This window comes from Diabrotica undecimpunctata, chromosome 6, assembly GCF_040954645.1.
Source record: "Diabrotica undecimpunctata isolate CICGRU chromosome 6, icDiaUnde3, whole genome shotgun sequence".
In the NCBI taxonomy this organism is placed as follows: Eukaryota; Metazoa; Arthropoda; class Insecta; order Coleoptera; family Chrysomelidae; genus Diabrotica; species Diabrotica undecimpunctata.
Window position 1 is genome coordinate 86,615,212 of NC_092808.1, and position 22,110 is coordinate 86,637,321.

Below are 22,110 nucleotides of genomic sequence, written 5' to 3' on the forward strand. Positions count from 1 at the left end.
AAACGTAAAAGTTACAGCGAAAAATAAAATTTTAAATATCCACTATAATACCCTGTATCTTTCTTAATCTCAACATTTTATTAAGGCAAGTTGGCTTAAATCGTAATATTTTAAATTGCAGAATCTACGCTTTCTGTTTGTACAATTACTTAAGGACCACCCTATATGTATATATATATATATATATATATATATATATATATATATATATATATATATATAGTTATATATACATATATATAGTTATATATACATATATATATATATATATATATATATATGTATATATTTAATACCTAGATGGTCATATGTAACAAGGTTATATTTACATCTGCACCTCGTGCAATAAAATGGAACTTGGAAACAATATTTTAAAGAACCAAAATAGCAGGGAAATGAAGTCTGCTCTCAAGTGCAGGCAGGTCATCTGTGTATGTTATGGTAAGTTACCTTCATTTTTCAACCTGTTACATCTTGTCAAGTCCTGCTGAAGCAAAAAAGAATAAATACAACTTAAGTTTGCAACATCTTTCTTACAGTTCATAGAAGAGCTGCAGTTTCCATAACTGCAGCACTTTGTGATGTAATACCATATCCGCATATTCTTCGTGGCTGAGTTGATAAGGCATATTTATTAACAAAAAGAGAAACCAAACGATTTCTACCTAGCGACACCGAATTCAAATTTTTACTACTGTGTTTCCTGAAACTTGCGAAACAAACAGCTGGATAAATTACTCGGCAAGTGAGTCTAAAATTGCATTCCACATGCCGTTCATCCTGGTCAAAATTCGTAGTGAATTCAGTTTCTGGTACTCCAAACGAAGTAAGTAACAAAACATAATGACGGTATTAGATTTTTCTTTTGATATAGGGCAGCGACAACCGCTTATAACCGGTTGTCGCTGCCCTGTATCAAAAAAAAAATCTAATACCGTCATTATGCATATTTATTAGTTCTTAGTACAGAAATAGGTATAATACCTAAAGAATGGCTCCAATCAACATTCATACTGCTACCCAAAAAAGCCAATGCAAAGGAGTGCAATGAATATCGCACCATAGCCTTAATGAGTCATGTCTTGAATTGTTTTTAAAAGTAATTCACAATAGAATACATAAGAAATTAGATGAAGGCATAAGTAATACACAAATGGGATTTAGGAAAGGACTGGGAACACGAGATTCACTGTTGGCAGTAAGTGTTCTTTCGCAGAGATGCTTAGATATAAATCAGGAAGTATGCCTGTTTCATTGATTTTGAGAAGGCATTTGACAGAGTGCAGCATAATCGGCTTAAAGAAATTTTATTAAATAAAAACATAGACAGTAGAGACATTAGAATCATATGTAACCTCTATTGGAACCAAACAGCAAAAGTGAAAATTGAAAATGAACTAACCGAGGATATCCAGATTCGCCGTGGGGTCCGCCAAGGGTGTATTTTATCACCCTTGTTATTCAATTTATACAGTGAAGCCATCTCAGAATTAGCGCTTGCCGAAGTCAGTGAGGACCTTATAATAAACGGTGAGCCACTTGATAACAAGATAAGCTGACGACACCGTCCTTCTGGCAGGAACACTAGAAGAACTGCAACACCTTGCTGAACAACATAATATATATTGCAACAATTATGGACTAAAAATAAATTTGAAGAAAACCAAGTTCATGATATTTACAAAAGCACAAAACATCAAAGTTAAGCTAGTACTAGATAATACAGAAATTGAACAAATATCTTCGTACAAATACCTTGGAGCATGGATCACAGAAGATACTGATCAGACAAAGGAAATAAGATGCCGCATTGAAATTGCACGATCAACTTTTAATAGAATGAGAAAACTTTTATATATATATATATATATATATATATATATATATATATATATATATATATATATATATATATATATATATACCTTTTATAAAGGATTTCTTAAGATAAAAGTTTTTATGTAAAAGAACCTTTAAATTATGTATTGCAATACCCAGATCTCTTTTTAAATAAATTGGTAATCTGAGAGAATACCGATTTAGAAATACGAATCAACGAATTTCAGGACTTTTTGTAATTCATTGGTTATGTCCATCGATACGGTATATATATTAAAATAATCTTTAAATAACACATTAGCATAATAGCAAACACTTTTAATTTCAAAATTTACAAGCACAATACATGTCATTCTAAATAAACGGCTGACAACTCTTTCTTTGCTATTGTATTAGATTTCATTGTGAAATCAAAATGAAAGTCAACTTTTCCTGCCACACAATGTAAGTAACCAGCGTTTTGCTAAAGATCAGTGAAGTAATTTCGCAGAAAATATCCTTCGCTCTTTTTCGTCTTTTATACTGTTGAGCCATTTGCAATTTCCTGTTTGAACTTGAATCCTTGCTGATTTTATTCATGCTTTTTTGTAATTTTCTTTTTTTGCAAATCCAACATTTTAGGAAAGAATGTTGAAGGAGAATAGAATTTATGCCGTTACTTTTTGTAGAAAGCTACTAATAACGGGGTAATATTAAAGTTAGATACTACACAGGGTGAGAGTTTGCAAACTTCACACCGTCAATATGTTCAATTTCGCAAATAATATAACAAATCAAAAAGAAAGATTGATTTTATTTTTAACAAAGCTACTTTAAGTTAATATTTTCAGCTCTCAAGATTTTATTCTTCAACAAAGGTAAATGGTACCCTTAACGTTTTAATTTCGAAGGAGCGTCAATTGGTACATCACTTTAAAGCTGTTGTCATGTTATTATGTATTAAAAAAATATTTTATTGGGGCTTCTTTTATTAAAAATAAAATAAAATTATATAATAAATAATAATAATATAATTATTCTTAACCCATTATACGTCAATGTCCTATTTCTGTACCGTCTGTGAATAAGTCGATAAATCAAAAATACAAACTTGTCAGTATGGACATTTTAAACATTTTATTAGTTTTGAAGAGTCAAAAATTTAAGTTCAGTTTCATTTTCATAGACATTGGTGAGTAATCATGCAACGAATAACGTACTTAATTTTGAGCTTTGAATATTTCACGTACTTTAAAAAAAATCTAACTTACCCACTTATTTACGCCAAATTTCGGTGGTCTTATTGAGTTACCGACTTATTGTGCTTAGTGTAAATTTCCAGGACAAAAAATTCAACATTTTTTTACACTTTATTTCTTTATAAAAAGTAACATCAACGTTATTTGGAAAAGGAAACTAAAAAACCTACTAATTATCTGCATCAAACTCTTCCAAATCAGGGTCCAAGTCTTGCATATCTGTAGTGGGCAAATTTCGGTAAAAGTTATGAAAAACTTTATCGATGAGCGGCAAAAGATCAAGTAGGTCTTTCTTTTCCTCCTTACTAATTGGCAGAAGTTTATCTGTGATTTGAGGCAATGTGCTTGGTACAACGCGTTTTCCCCTTCTTCGGAAATTTACAGATTTAAAAGGATTGGAGACGTCTAAACTATGTTTATATTTCACTTTTCCAATTTCTCTATTATACTGGAACCACTGCACTGGCTGCCACAGGAACTTTTCTCCATCGGTATTAACTTTTTTAATGATTAGTGCTTGTTTTCCTAGACTGCTGAAATCCAAGAAATCTTCTTGTGTCATTACCACTACTTTGAACGGTTTCTTCCTTTTGCAGGATCTTACCATCTTATACCAGTCATTAGGGTGATTGATCTTAATATATGTTCTCTTCTTTTCTTTCTGTATAAGAGCATGATCTGTATCACACTCCATGTGAGTATGTTAATAATAGTCTCCCGTTTTATACCGCATCGCGGCTTTGGGAGTATAGCAGGGTAGTCTGCTATATCTAGGGCCTAAGGTATACAAGGAAGGTAACATGGCCAGTGCTACGCTTCAACCGCCTATTATTACCCCTGGTTTTACCCAAGGTACTCATTTTATTCAGGCTGAGTCGACCTGGGGCCTATAGACATTTTTAAAAATGTCTAGTTGTTCTTGCCGGCGGTAGGATTCGAACTCCGAACCACCGGCGTGCGTGGCAAGCCTCCTACCGCTTGCGCTACGCAGGCCCTATGTGAGTATGTTCACTTACTAAAAATTTGTGATTTATAATTTTGAGATATGGGAGTTTTGTGAAAGTGAAAGTGAACATGAAAGCGACTTGCTGATTTTTATTTTGGCCTCCGCAAGTATCTGAGTAGAAAGTTACCTTTTCCACATCATTAACTTCCAATAAAAGGCGATAAATACAAAAAGCTATATGATTGCCACCTCTTCCAGCAGTTGATTCGTCCCACATGAAACATGTAACTTCATTTGTTGCTACATCGTGAACGGTAAGGTTAAATGTCCACAGTTGACGCTTATAAAAGGCTATGTTCGCTGTTAAAAAGGGGGTTGGAAAGCACTGTTGAAGATCAAAAGTGTATGCTCTTTTTTTAGTGTCGCAATCGTCGCTTTAGAAGACGCAATCTCCTTATCCACCTGTTTCGCCTTGTAGGCATCATCTGCGAGCTGATGGTGTTTGTCCCTCTCTTGTCTCAAATTCTCTTTCTTCTATCCCTCCTTAAGAACTTTTAACTTTGTTTCGAAAATATCACACTTAGAACAAGTATCCTGTTTAGGCTTTTTAAATGCAAGGTTCAAACTGTAGAAGCAGTTCTTGTACAACGTAAATGAAACGGGTTTGTCTACTGTTTTTTTGTACATGTCATACATTTTAGCAATAGATAAGTCACTAGACAAGTAATTTTTAGATGTCCTATTTCTGCAATAGTGGCTCTCGTATTTAGGAAATGACAAAATGTGATCTTTGGCATTTTGAATTTCTTCCGCAGAGCGTTTATTACCTGATGGAACAATTCCACGTCTACCAGAAGAAATATTTTTAGAAAATGTATTTTTTTTCTTTCACCCACTATCTCGATAAATCCTTTAGTTTCGCCAAGGGTTGCAGTGAGGCAAGTTTTACAAATTGGCTTTTGTATGCCAGCAATAATGATGCTATATTTATATGAGCATTCTCTATGTTTCTTTCTTGGTCCTAGTTTTTCTGTTTTCTTTGGATTAATGTTAATTAGAGAAGCAATATAGTTAGCCCTTCTATCCCGAGTTCCCAAGTTCCAATAATGTTGAAAACATTTACCCCGGTCTTCATCTGAAAACCTTTCATTACATTTCATACGACATGCTTTTAATGGTCTCATATTTCTAGGTTTTACGACCTTTCCTTTTTCAGTAGTGTAACTTTTACCAGCATTTCTGAGTTCTTTACGTTCTTGTCTTTGCTTTCGTGTCCTTCCCTTTCCCTGTTTCTTCTTTTTTTCTATGCTATTTGGCTCGTTTTCCACTGAAATATGGTTTTGATCTTTTTCCTTTGTCTTGTAGGAATCTTTTCATGTTGTCAGATCGAATAAAATTGCTGTTTTTTCTGGAGCGTGGTTCAAGTTTTCATCGTTGATACTATTGTTATTTTTTTCTGAGCACCTTTTTTTCCTTCGAGTAACTAAAAAAGCATATTTTGAGATAAAACAAATTTAAAGTATTACCGATCTTACCTGTAACTTGATCATCACTTTCCTCGGAAGATGATCCTATGCTTGCAAAGAAATCGGAATCAATGATGCTGTCGTCTGAATCGAAATCATAACTAATCTGGTTAAAGTCACGGTCTGTTGAATTAAACGTAGTACTTGTCGACTGACCGGGATTCGCAGCAACACACTCTACTCCAACAAGATCTGTCTCAAAACGCTTGCGATCCTCGGCGCAAATATCTGTTTTATTATTTATCTCTGAAAATAAAAAAATATATTGATCTGAAGGTATTTCTTTGTGGCATTTATGTAATTTACTATTCTAATCAGGAAATAAGGCACAATTAAAGTTGAAACAAATTATTTTATTGACGTTTCCTCTTCCACTTCAGATATCGTTTTCTAAATACAATATATTAATAAAGTAAACAATTTTTTTTTGCTTAGTAAAACAATTCTTCTAATAATTTAATTTAATCCGGCTCATTCATATCGGCAATTCAGACATATATTATACATTTTTGGCCTTACATTCAGTTTACTCTCAAACGTCAATAAAATCTTTTTTTCAACTTAAATCGTGGCTTATATCCCAATTAGAATAATGTATTTAAAAAAATGGCTAGTTAAAATAGAAGAAATTACAGAAAACGCTTACCTGGTTTAATAACATCCGTAGAAACACTTTCGGATATCACATTCATACTGTTTTGAGTGTTTATTTTTTCCTGTTGTATTAAACTTTGTCTTTCACCGATATCTCTAGGAGTTTCTAACACATTGTCCTGTATAAACACTTCCAAAGCATTTTTCATAATTTGTTTAGCACGATGCGACATTTTTTTAACAGTTAAAATACCTAATAACCTAATAGTCGTTAAAATACGGGCGCGAATGTTAGTTCTTAACCTTAAAACAAAAACTGACGGACTAGTCTTGACTTGAATATCTAGTTACTCCCGATTCAAATGTAAAACCCCCTACTATTTTGTTATGTTGATAAACAGGTAATTGAATATACCGAGAAAAATAAAGCAAAATGCAACATGCCCAAGTGGGTATTTCTACATACCTAGTTATTCACGGACTAAATATTATGTACACGGATGGTCAAGTTAAGATACATTATTTCAAACAAATATTTAAAACTTCAATCTTAGATAAGTGGTATATCGACTTATCTAATATTGAATAGTTCTGATACCTAGTAAATCGTCAAATCCAAATATTCACGGGGTTCTACCAAGTAAACTATTGCATATTTGAATAATTACTCATTTATTCACCTGACGGAATTGAAAGAGAACTATTTCAAGATTGAGATATCTTGTTTTTACGAAAATTTGACTTATCGACTTATTCACGGATGGTACAGATTTATAGGTCACTAAAATTTTTATTTTTCAACCATTAAAATTTGTTTAAATTAGAAGAAAAAAATTACCCTGTATATTATAGGCTGTAGTAAACTGAACTATTATTTTTTTTTGATTATACATATTACCAACACCCATTCATTAAAACAGTTATAAACATTGGACAAATTTGTCGACCTTGTCTAGGATTACATATTTAATAATAAAATTTTTATTTCATCACTTTTTTATCATTCCATAGGTTATTTTTGAGTAAGGTTTATTATAACCAATATTTATACATAAATCTATAAAATATACATTTTTTAATCGTCAGTACAAAGTATATTTTACTGTCCTATAAATATTTCACTGGTACTTAACCCTACTGTCCTGTTCAGGTCTATTTGACCCAAAAGAAAAATTTATTTCCTATTTTGCAAATTATTACGCGGCGTAACGTTTTGGTGTTTCGTTATTTGATTACCTAATATAAGGTCTTTCCGACCGACTTATTTAAACCGTTAAAAATTAACTGTGTACGTATGTTTAGTTGGCAGCATTTTATATATTTCCCAACAGTTTGTCCGTCAAGAACGTCTATAAATAGGAACAAGTTTCTGCAAGCTATAACTTGTAAAAAATGTATAGTGCAGCTGGACGATGTCATTTAGGACATGTCATGTAGAAGGAAGTGGGGGTGATAGACAAGTAGTATACTGGTAGGACACTGATATGCCAAGCGCATTCATTTACATTATTTCAAATTTCAGTCTATGTTTGTATGCTGATAATGTCGCATCGAAGAACACTAACCGAAGATGAGCTTAGCGAGTTCGCGAACGTATCAGAGAGTGATGAGTGCATATCAGAAACAGAAAACAATACAAGTAGTGAGAGTGAGGAAGAAAGTAGTGATAATTCTGCTGTTCCATTCTAGGTACAACATCTTGTAGAACCTTCAGGAAAAATGGGTTGAAAATCTACCAAAATTTTTTAACCCTGATTAAAATGTTAACGTCGACAAGCAAATAGTTGTCTTTAGAGGCCGCTGTCTCTTCAAACAGTACATTCCAAGCAAACCAGCGAAATATGGCATACAAATTTGGGCTTTGTGTGACAGTAAAAGTTCGTATGCTCTAAAATTGCAGACCTATACAGAAAAGGAAGCAGGTGCCGCGCCGTAATAGAATCAGGGAATGCGTGTGATGTGCGTATTGTGTAGTGATTTGAAAGGCCACAATATTTGTTTTGTGATAACTTTTTTACATCATACAATTTAGAACTTCTTCTAAAACGAACAAAAAAAAATCGGTTGCCTGTAAAGTCGGTTTTACGGGCGAAGATTTTACGTGACAACGTCTTTTTCTCGGTAGAATATTTATTGATATGAATATTATTAAATTGCACAATAGGAACAAGGAATTGAATGAAAATAAGAATTGCACAAATTTTAACTATAGAAATATATTTTGTTTACTAAAACATTGTACATGTAAACTTAAACTTAACTAATTTCTATTTGAGTGATTTTGTTGAGGATAGGACGATGATAGGAGAAATATGAAATGAAAGGAAGTGTTTCTGCTGTAATGTGTCTTGAACGCCAAGAACGCTCGAGAAAGAGAGAGACACAAGCACGGAAGCACGCACCGATTCAACGCGCCTAATTCTCTAGTGCTGCGCGCACAGCGGACCGATCATGTTTGAGTGGGAGAGAGACGCAAGGCATTCGCCGGTCCGGCGGGCCTCTCTCTCGTTCGGTGACTCACTGTAACAGACGTGAGCGGGCGTTACACTTTTTCATGAATGACTCCGAGCCACAACCTAATTTAAGACGTTGTCACGTCAAAATAAAATGCTGGGGATTATAAGAAAAAATAAGCCAGAGCTTCAAGCACAAATTGCGAATAAAGACGTTCATAGTTCGTCTTTTTACTTCACGCAAGATACCTGTTGTTAACTATATTCCTAAAAAGAAAAAAAATGTTATTCTTATGAGTACTTTGCATCATGAAAGCCCCAAATTATTTTAGATTACAATTCTAGTAAGGGAGCAGTGGATACTCTAGATCAGCTTGTTGGCACATAAAAAGTGGTAAGTGGAAGAGAAATATGCTGGACATTTCTGCCTTTCTGATTTTCTGACATCAACAAATCCCCCAATAAAATTGTTTTGAAGCTATTTTCTTGTGGCATTTTAAAGTAATTACTATTTAAATGGGAATAAGCCACAATTAAAGGTTAAAGTAAGTTGAATGACATTTTAATTTCCACTTGAAATCGTTCTCAAAATACAAATATAGTTTACTAATGTTATAATTACTATGTGTAATAATTTTTTTTTTCTAAAAAATAGCTTTATTAGCCAGACTTATTTGTGTTTATTGTTAAAATCGCCTGAATTTTTAATTATTATTGATGGCAGAATCATAGTCAAATGTTATTACTACATATACCTAATATTTTTATGGATACATAAATTTTTTTTTGATATATTTTTATTTTTTTTTTATTTTCTTGTTTTTTTGTTTTCTTTTTTTTTGTTTTGTTTCTTTTTGTTTTTAGCTTTTTTTGTTCTTTTTTTTTTAATTTATTTTTTTGTTTTTTGTTATTTTTCTATTTTGTTATTTCTTTTATGTTTTTTTTTTACTTTGTGGTATACTTTTTTTTGTTTTTTTTTTAAATCATATTAACAGATTATGTCTATATACTATTTACAACTTATATTTACATATTTTAACATGTTTGTAAATGCAATGAAGAATTTCCATATTATTTGAAAATATTAAAAGATTAAGGTTTGTTGGAAAACAACACTTAGAATGTATTAATTCCTTATAAAGTTCGTTTATATTAATAATAATGTAAATCACATTCTAATATAATATGTGTTAGATCGCCTATCGTAAGTACAATTGGGAGTATTTGATAAGCCGATTCCATGCATGTAAGATGGAGTAAGAGCATGACTTGCTCTCAGCCGATTAATGGTCTTTATAAAATGTCGATTAGATTCTGTGTAGAACCATCTTATTGAGGGTATTCTAGTGTTGCAATGATAAAAGTTTAAGCCAGTCTTACATTCTCTGTAGTTTAAATGCCACTTATTTTTTAGTTTTTGTCTACTAACGGTGTCAATATCTGTCGCTGGAATTACATTTCTGTTTACTTTTTCTCCAAGCATATATGCTGATTTAGCCAAATTGTCAACGATCTCATTGCCTTTTATTCCCGAATGGACCTTTATCCATGTAATTATTATATTTAACCCTAATTGTATAGTTTCATAAAGAATTTTAAGAATTTTCAGTTCAATGTGGTTTATGTGTTTGACTGTTTGAATGTTGTTAAATCTGTCGACCACGCTTTTACTGTCATTAAATATAACATAGTTGCTAGTAGGATTCAGTACTACATACTAAAGAGCAAACATTATTGTCATCATTTCTGCTGTGTATATTGAGCATTCACTGGGTAAGCTATACTGGTGATGGTAATTTTTATTTTCGTGGAACATTGCACAGTCCGTTTCATTTGCATCTTTTGACCCATCAGTAAAAATGTGCTGATAATTTGTCCATTTTTCTTTAATAATTATATTAAACATATTTGAAAGTAAATGTGAGTTTAAGTAACATATCCTAACCTTTCTAGGAAATAGTGTTTTAGCCATTTCACCTTAGTAGGGCGGAATTTGGCTTTTATAGAGAATATCGTTATATTTTACCGTACATAGATAGCTTTTTCTACCAAACGTATAGACTTCTTAGTTCTTCAGTACCTATGGGTGAGGTCTAAAACTGATAGCTCATTACGATCTTGAAGGTATTTACAATTTTTGGACATAATTCGGACTGTGAATTTGTCGCTAAGGAATTGGCAATACAATGGAGGTTCCACCGCTTCATTTTCCATTATTTGGACTGGAGTGGATTTTAAATAACCTAGGCATAATCTCAGGCATTTATTTTTTTGAATTTTAAGTTTGTTTAGATGACAGTTATAATCGAAAATCGGCCTGATCATGTTACGGTAAAACATCAAAGCAATATTTGGGTCTGCTCCCCAATTTGTTTTACAGAAAGCTCTTAAAATGTTAATGCAGTCTCTGATTTTTAAACAATTTGATGAATGTGATCTTTCCATAACAATTTCCTGTCTAGATAGATACCAAGATACTTAATACAGTTTTTTATAGGGAAATTAAACTTTCCCACATTAAGATTGCCTTGTGGAACTTTATGTTTTTGTGAAAAGTAACACACCTCAGTTTTTTTGTCAGAAATTGATAAACCTATTTCTTCGTAGTACTAATTTACGATTTCTAATGTGACTTTCAAATTATCTTTACATGTACTTAACAATTTTCCTGCTGTGTATAAAACAACATCATCAGCATATTGAAGAATTTTTGTATGGTTTTGGTATACTAGCTTCAAGATCTATGTTTTACAGCATGTATAAAATCGGGCTTAAAATACTCCCCTGTGGCAATCTTATATTAGTGAGTCGGGGGTATGAAAATTCCTCATTATTAATTTTTAAAAAAGTTAGTCTGTTAGAATATAAAGATTTAAAAAAGAGAGCAAATGATCTAGGGATTCCAATATACAACATTTTTTGGTAAAGAATGTCTAAATTGACATTATCAAAAGCAGCAGAAATGTCAAGGAACGCAGCTGCTGTAGACTTATTTGATGTAAAATTAAGCAGAATTGAAGTAACTAGAGTTGTAGTTGCGTCTTAAGTGGACCTAGACTTGCGAAAACCGTATTGGGAACTTGGAAGTATACCATCGTGTTCTAGCCAATGTTCAAATCTATTTTTAATTATTCTTTCAAATGTTTTTAATACACATAAAGATAAGGAGATAGGTCGGTAAGAACTTGGATCACGTTCTGGTCTGCCAGGTTTTTTAATCGGAATTACCAGGTACTCTTTCCAACTATGTGGTACTGGTGTCTTATTTTTCCAAATATTGTTGAAAATGTTTACTAGTGAAATTTTATATTCTATAGGTAAGTTGTATAACAGCGAATATGACACATTGTCAATACCTGGAGAAGTATTATTTCTTTATTCAAGGGCTCAATGCAATTCCCATAAATGAAAATTTTCGTCAAAATTGTGGTTTTGTCGGGGTACTGTTTGGATATGTTCTTGTACAGTGTCGTCATTTGGAACCCATGCCGGGGCAATTTTTCTATGGAATTCCTACAACCATGTATCTTCGGGATCAATAGGTACTTTGTTGGCTTGTTTGCGGTTTTTAAAACAATTAACTTTTTGCCAGACATCTTTTATTGGTGTACTTGAGTTAAGTCTTTCGCAAAAATCAATCCAATTCTTCTTTTTCTTCTGTTTGAAGATTTTCTTTGCAATAGCATCTAGTCGTTTATACTCCATTAGGTTTTGGAGCATTGGATTCTGTTTATAATTTATAAACGCATGTTTTCTATTTTCAGCTGCTAACTGACAATGATTGTTCCACCATGGTTTCGGAATATGACCTTTGTTTTTTTCTTTAATGAAAGAATGTTTTGGGATAGCGACGTTTTCTGCTTGGTTTATATTTGTCAACAATTCTTCGTAGATTAATGTTATTTTTATTGTTTTCAAAGTACTGGTATAGATCATCCAATTGGCTCTGCTAAGGTTCCATATTCCATGTTTTCTACTGGATGTGGCTTCTGCTGCGGAGAAACTTTGTGATGAAAAAATAATTGGCACATGATTAGATCCATAAGGTTCTTGTAGCGTATTCCAACGAAAATGAGAGGCAATATCTCGGGAACAAATGGTTAAGTCTACAGCAGAAGGTTTATTGGAAATAGCAAGAGTAGGGGATCCGTCGTTTAAATATTCTAAATATCAGTATTCTATAGCCTCTAGAAGATCTTTACCTAATCTATCAGCAACTTCGTAGCCCCATGCCAAATTGTGTGCGTTAAAATCGCCTCCAATTATAAATGGTTTTGGTATATTTTCTAAAAAATTGATCCATTGTTAAATTAAAACTTTGTTCCTGGGTTCATTATATAGAGAAATTATATATAAAGGTTTCTTTAAATGTGAACTTTTTATTGAAATACAGTTATATGTAAACGAATACGTATTTTGAAAATTTATTTCTTCATATATGATGTTGGATTTCAAAAGGATTGCACAACCGCCATATCTATCAGGGTGATCAGCTCGAACACAATTAAAGTCTTTAAAATTATAATATTTCCCGGTTTGAACCAGGTTTCAGATAATAGAGCTATAGTGATGTTCTGATGAAGTAAATATTCTAAATTTTCTTTATTGGCAACTGCTGAACGACAGTTAAACTGTAATATATTTATTTTATTTAAGTCTGCGAATTTGATGCTAGATTTTTGTTAAAATGGTTACTAATTATCTTTTATCAGCTTTTGAAATATTACAATTATTATTTTGTTTAATTGAAGTAACAATTGTAAGAACCGAATCTAAAATGACATTTAGTATAGGAGAATTTAACTCTTCTGACCGTGAATCTGCAATTTTTAAGTTTTTTTGGTAAAATTGACTTTTAACTATTCCCTCAGGATGTTCTGGAATGGAAACTGTAGATACTATTTCTTTTCTAGCTATATCAGTTGGGTCTGAATTATTTGGTTTCTGCCATTTATTCGGCCTACTGGTGTTTGTGTAAGGATTAAATATAAATTTAGCAAAATTATTTCCTTGGGAGGAAGTCCAAGGTTGTGAATTTTGAGGAAAATTTGTATCATTGTTGGCTGTATTGGTCCTAAGAACACTAGCATATGAATTCTTAGGCACTTGTTTATTTGCATCGTAAAAATTAACGTTTGTTAAACCCATCGTCTCTTTTATTAACTTTTGTCGTGTAAATTCTGGGCATGCGCTTAAGTTTGTGGTCAAATGATTCTCCTTACAACTGAAACATACTTGTGTGAACTCAACTTTTGTACAATTCTTTGAATTATGATTTTTTTGGCATCTGTTACATCTTGGCTAACTCCTACATTGATTTCCTAAGTGGCCGTATCTAAGACAGTTAAAACATAACAAAAGTTTCTGTTTATATATTTCAACTTCTTTAATTACCTTATTGTTAACTATATATTTAGGTAAAGTTTGCGATTTAAAGGTCACAATACCAGGCTTAGTAGGGACATATTCGACAATTTTTTCCTTATTAACAATTTTTTCTACTTTATGCGTAATTCTTTTAACGTTTGCAATTTCAAATATGCAATGACTATCATACTGTTTAATTCTATTTTTAATATACTCTTCTGATAAATCTGTGTCTATATCCCTAATAACTCCTTGTGTGTGTAAAATTAATTTTGGAATATACAGATCTAAATTATTTAAACGAAATATTTCTAGAGTTTTGTTTTTCATGAGGTTATTAGCAGTTTTATAATCTTTGCATTTGACTCTAATTCTATTTCGGCGAATGGAAAGTTAGACAAAATAATTTCACCAATCTTTAAAGGATTTAGTTTACCTTTAAACTCAGTAGAGCTATTCTCGATATATACATGATATGGGCCTAGATCATTACTATTAAATAAAAATGCTTGCCTTACCTGTTTTGTTACTTTTTGTTGTGTCTCATTCAGATTGGTTGTATTTGCATTATTCATCAAATTGATTGGAATTGGAGTACTTACAGAAATATCCATTTCGGCATCACTTTGACTGTCGAATATATTTCCAGATATAGCTGGTTTTGTGGGTTTTTTGTGGTCGGGGAGTTTCCCCCCGCTATTGACACTCATATGGTAGGTGGTTCAATAAACGATATTGCTGTTAGAATGCAACAAATTTCACAATTTAAAGCACAATACTAATTGTATTAAATTCAAGCAATAAGCGGTTTACTGGAGTCTCAAATGTTGATGTACCGAAGGCACGTCTAATTTCTATGAATACCACTACGGAACTGTATTTAATACTTTTTAAATATCTAAAAATTTATAAGGAACTTCAAAAAGCGTGTTTCAACTTTGACAGTTTTTTGACAGATGTAATAATTACTTCAAATTTAAAAATAATTGTTTTTGAGACAAAGTTGCCTGCTATAAACTTGTCGTACTTCAGCCAATTGACTTATTGTGCATTTTTCATTCATTCATGATACCGAATTTCATAATTTTGGAAAACATTACCAGCTTCCACAGATGTAGTGGATGGGTACCGTATTTTACCACCGGGTAGTCTCCAAAAATATTCTCACTTACTTAAGGTCTACCCAGGGCTGCTTGACTATCTGTGCATAAATCGATCTGTTTTGGTTCGAAAGTCCCTAGGTTATTTTTTTTTTGCTTTTTTTTGTTAAAGTTTTTACCAATACTAAATATTTCTACATCCAACTCTTCTGTACCAAGATACCTAGTACACATCATCTGCATACCAGATATATCCTTGCCCACTTATTGGTGTGCTTTCTCTGCCTCGCCCCTTTCATTGGTAATTATTTACTTAAAAATACTGCACACTTGTCTCGGGATATTATTTGTTTAAAACACATCATCCATATGATATCCATGATTTATTTATGATGTTGCTATTTACTGATCTAACTGTTACGTAGCTCAGGTTTTTGTCGCAGTCTATAATATCCCAATATTGATTAACGTCTTACACCGGGTGTAAAGCAGGGTGATTAAGTAATGACAACAAAGGTGCTGTTATGCAAAGACTTGTTTACCTTCGAATTACAGGAACTTTAAGTGGCACATTAAAGCTCCTGTAATACGAAAGTAAACAAGTCCTTGCATATTACCTAGTTTAGTCTTAATAATTTTTTGCCGCACCTTTTTCACGATACCACTAATGCATATTTAATTGTTGGTTTTGTAAACTTAGTTTAGGTAGATCTAATATAATATTAGATAAGGTCAGGTTTTAAACCCCAAATTTTTCCATTAATATGTCTGGCTACCATAACGTAATCGTAATCACCGCTCTTTCGCCTATTTGTTTATCTGTCCATTCCAAGTAAGCCTTGAGCCTAACATTTTGCTAAGGAACGTTACTTTACTTATTAGATTTAGATTTGTGCCACTTAGGTTTATAGGATTTAAGTCCCCTTTTCTAAATAAATGTCACGATGTTGTATATCTGAGGTTTCATTTTAAGCCCTACATTTGAAGTCCGTTCTATAATTATTTTTTGTTGCATGCTCTGTCTATTTGTGCCATTAAATTCGCCATGGCCTACCATGACTATGTCATCACAATAGTCCAGGACATGACCTCTGCTGTTGCTGACTCTAGCTAGCAGCCCATTTATAATTTGATTTTATAAGAGGAGGAATAAGACTCCCCCTGAGGTTAAATTACTTGCTCTATACGCATACTTTATATAAAAATGTATTAACCTTCAGTTAGTATTTCATCCCTAATCTGCCTATATTTTAGGTAGATTTTCTAGAGTATTTAGTAGAAACCATATCAATTTCATTAGCATCAGGAAATTAGCTTTTTTATTTTAAATATATCCTAAAAGAACGAAAAGTGCATGCTGAAAAGCTATTTCCGCAAAATCTCGATAGATCTCTTATTTGGAATTGATAAGTCCAGGGCTTTTTAAGGGTAGTTTTTTTTTAAGTTTTTAATATGCATTTAAATAAGCAGCCCTTATTGCTTTGTAGGAGACCTCTTCGAACGTGAAGACTGAGATTGGTGCATCGTCTCCAATCTTCCAATCTTTCCAATTTTCAACAAACATTTCTTCGTCTTGACGTCTTGATTTTGTTTCCTTAAGCAGTTCCTAACCTTTTTTTCATCAGTCTCTTTCTACGGGCTGAGATTAAGAATCAGAAGGTGCCTTTGGCATATTAATAAGTTAGACTACGCATATGTCTGCTTTCTTTTAGGTGCCCCTTATCAACCTTACCACATCAACAGTCCATTTCGTGACATATTCTTTACGCTTAACGCTGTTTTATGAAACTTTAGATTTTGACATTTAAGGGCAGCTTTATCCACTGTTTATTAATAAATAGGTCTGTGTATTTCGATTACTTCGGTGATATTACTATATAACCTTATTTGCTATTTTTACTCTTTCTACTCCTTCTTGTTAGATTTTTGTTTCTGAACTCAGAAGAGTCACTTACTTCTACACCCTATTGTGAGCCCTTTTTTTATTATTATGATCTAATTGTTCATTTTTGTTTTTACAAGTTGAGAGTAATTATTGTATATAATATAATTATTTAGAATTCTTCAGCTTCCTGGGATATCACTTGATGCATCCCTTTTTTCGCTGTACCGTACATCTTTGAGAACAGTTTTGTTGTGGACTAATATTTTGTTGACCTTGCAGTTTTGTACATAGAGCTCCTGTTTTTTTTTGGTTATGGTTTTATATTGTTATTTCGTATTGTTATATTTTGTCAACAAGTGTCGTGAAAGGGTAAATTCCCTAAATTTAGCTACAGCTTTATTACAAATGGGACACGCAGGTTTATTCTTTATAGGCATGAAAAATAATTTTCTCATCAAGTCCACTATCTTTAAAAGCGCGTAATTCTTAATCACTTTTACGTTTTAATTTGGTATTTAACGATTAAAAATGTCAAAAAAACTATAAACAGAGCAATAGAACAGAAACAAAAGTCGGACACACAGCTACACTCGTAATATGTATGACACTCAATATTAACTACGTAGCTGTCCAAACTGGACTGACCTTAACAATATACAAAACAATATTAGATGCGATAATGCTTTACTGAGAACAAAATAAAAAGTAACCCTTATTATATTCTAGCTACACAAAAAAAAACATTTTGTCCTATGTGTAATTATTTACTTTACTAAAAGCATTGCGGCGAGCCGGATTGATTATATTAACTAATGAAGGGTCTCACTTGACCAACGAGCCGTACTTTGCTTATTTATTCGTGTTAAATATGACGAAATAATTCCCAAAATTACCTGCAATTACAAATAAGGTAAACATAAAAAATGGAATGTAATCAGATAAAAACTATACCTCTTTAAACTACTGGTACCATTTCAAAGAGTCTCCCAAAGAGCATCAAACGGTTTATGTTGATAAACATCTCTCTAATCCATTAAAGAAAAGCAGTACTACCTGCGATATCCAGATCCGTAAGAAAACCTAACGTAGCAATAAACAGAAAAAAAATTCTATTTATAAAATCCCTTTTTTATACAAAAACTTTTAGTTGGGTGGAGCTTCAATACCACTAACTATTATTAATTTTATATGTAAGTTAAAGAATTTAACGATTTTAAGAAAGTAATTTGCCGAGTTGAAAATAGAAACGTAAATTAAAGTCTTAAAACAAAACTTAAAAAAGAAAATTAAATCTTAGGGATAATAATTATTTTTAGAAAATATAGTTCTTGTGAAAGAGATGTTAATAAATACAAATTTTATAGGTGTCTAGATGGTACTAAAATTTATACAACAATATAGTAAGAATATCCATACAAAAATTATTAAACGTTTAAAAATGAAGTTGTTTTCAAAATTGTGATAAACGGATGAAAAAATAAAAGTATGGTAGTTGTACATTTATTATTAACAATCAATTACGTTTTACTATCTAACGACAAAGACTTGGCTCTCTTATCAATTATATACAAAATTAAAAGCAAAACATACCAGTTCTTGTTTACTGTGATATTGTAATAACTGATAAGCTCCATGAATGGCACACATCCGAAATGGCCTTCAATACGAATGCCATACCAATCACGCTAAGAGATCAACACAACCTCTAGGAACATGTGTATACCATACTAAGCATGGGATCCACATGTCCGAAGATCAAACCGGTCACACTTCGCTAGTCGAAGTGGTACCTATCTGACCCCCAGGTTTTTCCACCACCCCTCCTCATCGTGTGACATACGTGAGGAGGCTTATGATCTTGAAAGTTACTAGAGTTGCCTTGGGTAATGGGACAACTCCCGTTTTTAATTATTGTGGTTATGCCACCTAACTGTAGGGGTAGTCACATCTAGGCTTTTCTCCCTAATTACTTTACTGATTCTATAGATTTTACTCTGACTGCACTTCGGGACTTGAGTCCCTAAAACAAAAAAGAAAAAGTAGCGTGTGTTCCGTCCATGGAGTCGACAGCCTGAGCTGTCGACTTCATGTTCGGAAAGAGTGTGTGCTCGATCACTCAGCCGCCGATTTGGCAAAAATAAATTTTGTTCTCCTCGCCGGCTGGGTGTCCGATGTGGGTCCGGCCACTGAGCCCATGTTTGCCACACATGACCTCAGTGCTCGGGTGTCGCGAGAGGATCAGTATCACTCGATCCGCCTTAAGGGCCTATTCCGCATCAGCTAGGCCTGAAGGGTCTTCTATATGGAGAATTAAAGTGAGTTTACGTTAAAACGTTTAATAATTAAAATTGACTAAAAACTAACTGAATTTAAGAGAAAACAACCGATTTTTTTTTTTTTTTTGTGGGGTCTTCCTTGGCGTTGGGACTTTAAAATGCCGGCACAATTCTTACCCTTTTATTTCCTACATGCTAAATTGTGTGAGTGGGTTGGGGTGTGCATTGCAGGGTGTATACGGCCTCCACACACCCCGGTGTATAGTGTCCTTATCTAAGTGCCTTGGCACCTGTATCCTCTCGCCAGAGTCCTAAAAGAGAAGGATTTTTTTGTTGGTTGTTTTCTGATGTCTGCATTCTTTTATTTAGACGCCTTTGACCATCTCATTCCATGCCATACCATGACACAAAATTATCATATATATACCTAGATATGACCAGCAAGGAAAACAGCGTAGCCTAGTGGCGTATCCAGCAAACACACGTATGTCAAACGAACAACAAATACGAGGTAATCCTTTATTGTTTCCCAATTGGTAAACTGGTCATCGTTTATATTATCCTAACTCATAGTTACAAGTATAAAATTACCATCCCATTCACAACAACAGTCTCAAACAGACGAATGGTAAACTATAAAAAGTTCAAAAAAAGAAAAAAGAAGTTACTAATACTAATACGAATAAGAAAAAAACATGACAAATCTAAGAAGTCCAATTTTTATTAGTCGTGTTAAGTACATATCACAACTCAGGGACTTGTTAAATCAGATAGTAAAAAATGGTTATGAAACCAAAATATTAAACTTGCTAAGGTTAAGATCTCACCAAAAACAGTAGTAACAAATAGTTACAAGATGATAACATAAGCTTTATGTGGTAGGAAATTTGAATTTCACACCTGCCAATAAAAGAAAAATGATACTTTAGAAATATTCTTAAAAACATTCACTATTCAGTCAAAAAAAAAAATTAAAAATGCCTTTGAAGAACAAGTTGTAAACATATAAACCCTAAAACACTTTAAAACCAAAGCGATATTACTTATATTTTAAATTGACATAAAACAACCTAATAATAATAAAGCAATAGACAACTTAGAATTCCTACTAAACTGTCGGATAAAGACTGAACCTATTAACCGTAAAAGAGAAATAGCACAGTGTACAAAATGCCAGCGTTATGGACACAAAATCAAATACTGTTACTATAGACCGAGATGAGTTAAATACACATTAGACCATTTAGCTGAGCTTTGCCTATTTAAAGAAAGGATAACCAAATTAAAAGGTTGCTTGGTCTACAAATAATTGCACAAAAAAAATATTCGACTCTTGGACCAAAACAAAACAAAACGTTTTATTAAGAATGCAAAAAGGAAAAGAGTTGTTAACCACAATAAAAACAGCCAAAATTGAATACTTTGGTAACATCATAAGGAACAGCGAACAATAAGGGTCACGGCAATTAATTCTTCAAGTAAAAGTAGAAGGAAAACGGAGATCAGGAAAGCGAAGAATTTCTTGGCTAAAAACTCTACGTACGTGGTTCAACACAATAACCACAAATCTTTTCAGAGCCGCAGTTTGCAAAATACAGATTGCTATGATGGTCGCCAACATCCGAAACGGATACAAGAAGAAGAAGACCAAAACAAAGTTTTCCTACAATTCATATAAATTCTGGATACTCACAACCCGTTATTAATTATGCTAAGGTTATAAGATATTAGCCACAAGAAATATTAAATATTTCAACAAGCACACCAAGAGTTCATATATAAATGAACTTAAAAACATATTGAAAGGTCTTATAAAACAAACGGGAACAACACTTAATCTTCTTACCACTGTCGTAACCAAATTAACACATTGATTAAGTTACTTAACATAGTTTCCTGGAATGCTAACGGGTTTCTTTCTCCTTTTCTCTAAAGGAAAAGCCTTTATTACAAACAAATGAATAATATTATTTGCTTGTTTCTGAATACCATCTTACTTGTCAAAGCTATTTTAAACATTCGAACTATATAAGCTACTACTTAAACCATCCATAGGGCCCGGCACAGACAGGAACCGCAATTATTATCAGGTCGACAATCAAGCATCACGAAGTAAATATGCTGGCATGGCGAGGACTGGTATGTTTTACTGACAGCGTCTGCTGTATGTAGTCCACCAAGTACTCAATATTTAGAGAACAATATTGAGCAGCTGTTTACTACACTTGGCAACAGATTTATTGCGGCTGGTGATTATATTACCAAACATATACAATGGGGCTCTAGATCAATAACACCAAAAGGTAGACAATCATTAATACCAACAGAAAACAAAAGTCTTGACTTCAAATCAACAGGTAAACCAACCTATTGGCCCACCAACATATCTAAAATCCCTGACTTCGGAATTTACAAGGGAATTTACAGAAATTGCATGTTTGCACACTATGATCTTAAATTGTTTTATGACCATTCATTCTCCAATTTTAATTATAAGCACTGACATAATACACAGCGCCGAACTTAGGCCGCAAATACACTAATTAGACTAATGTAAGTCAACATCAGGATTCCTTGTTGGATCTCTATATTCCTCTAAAAACTAATGGTGAAATAGAGAACAAAGTGGAAAATTTTACAAGATCGATACAACAAGCGATATAAGACGAAACTTTAAGCCACGTGTCAACTAGCACACCTCAAGAACTGCCTTCGATAATCAAACAAAAAATAGTCGAAAAACAAAAAATAAATAAAATCTGGCAAAAAACTAGTGCTTCTACTGAATTAAACTAAAATAAATATATACTATAATAAATAAAAAAAACTAAAGTAAATCAAGCTAACCTATAACTCAAGACGTTACTTAATATTAATAAAAACAAT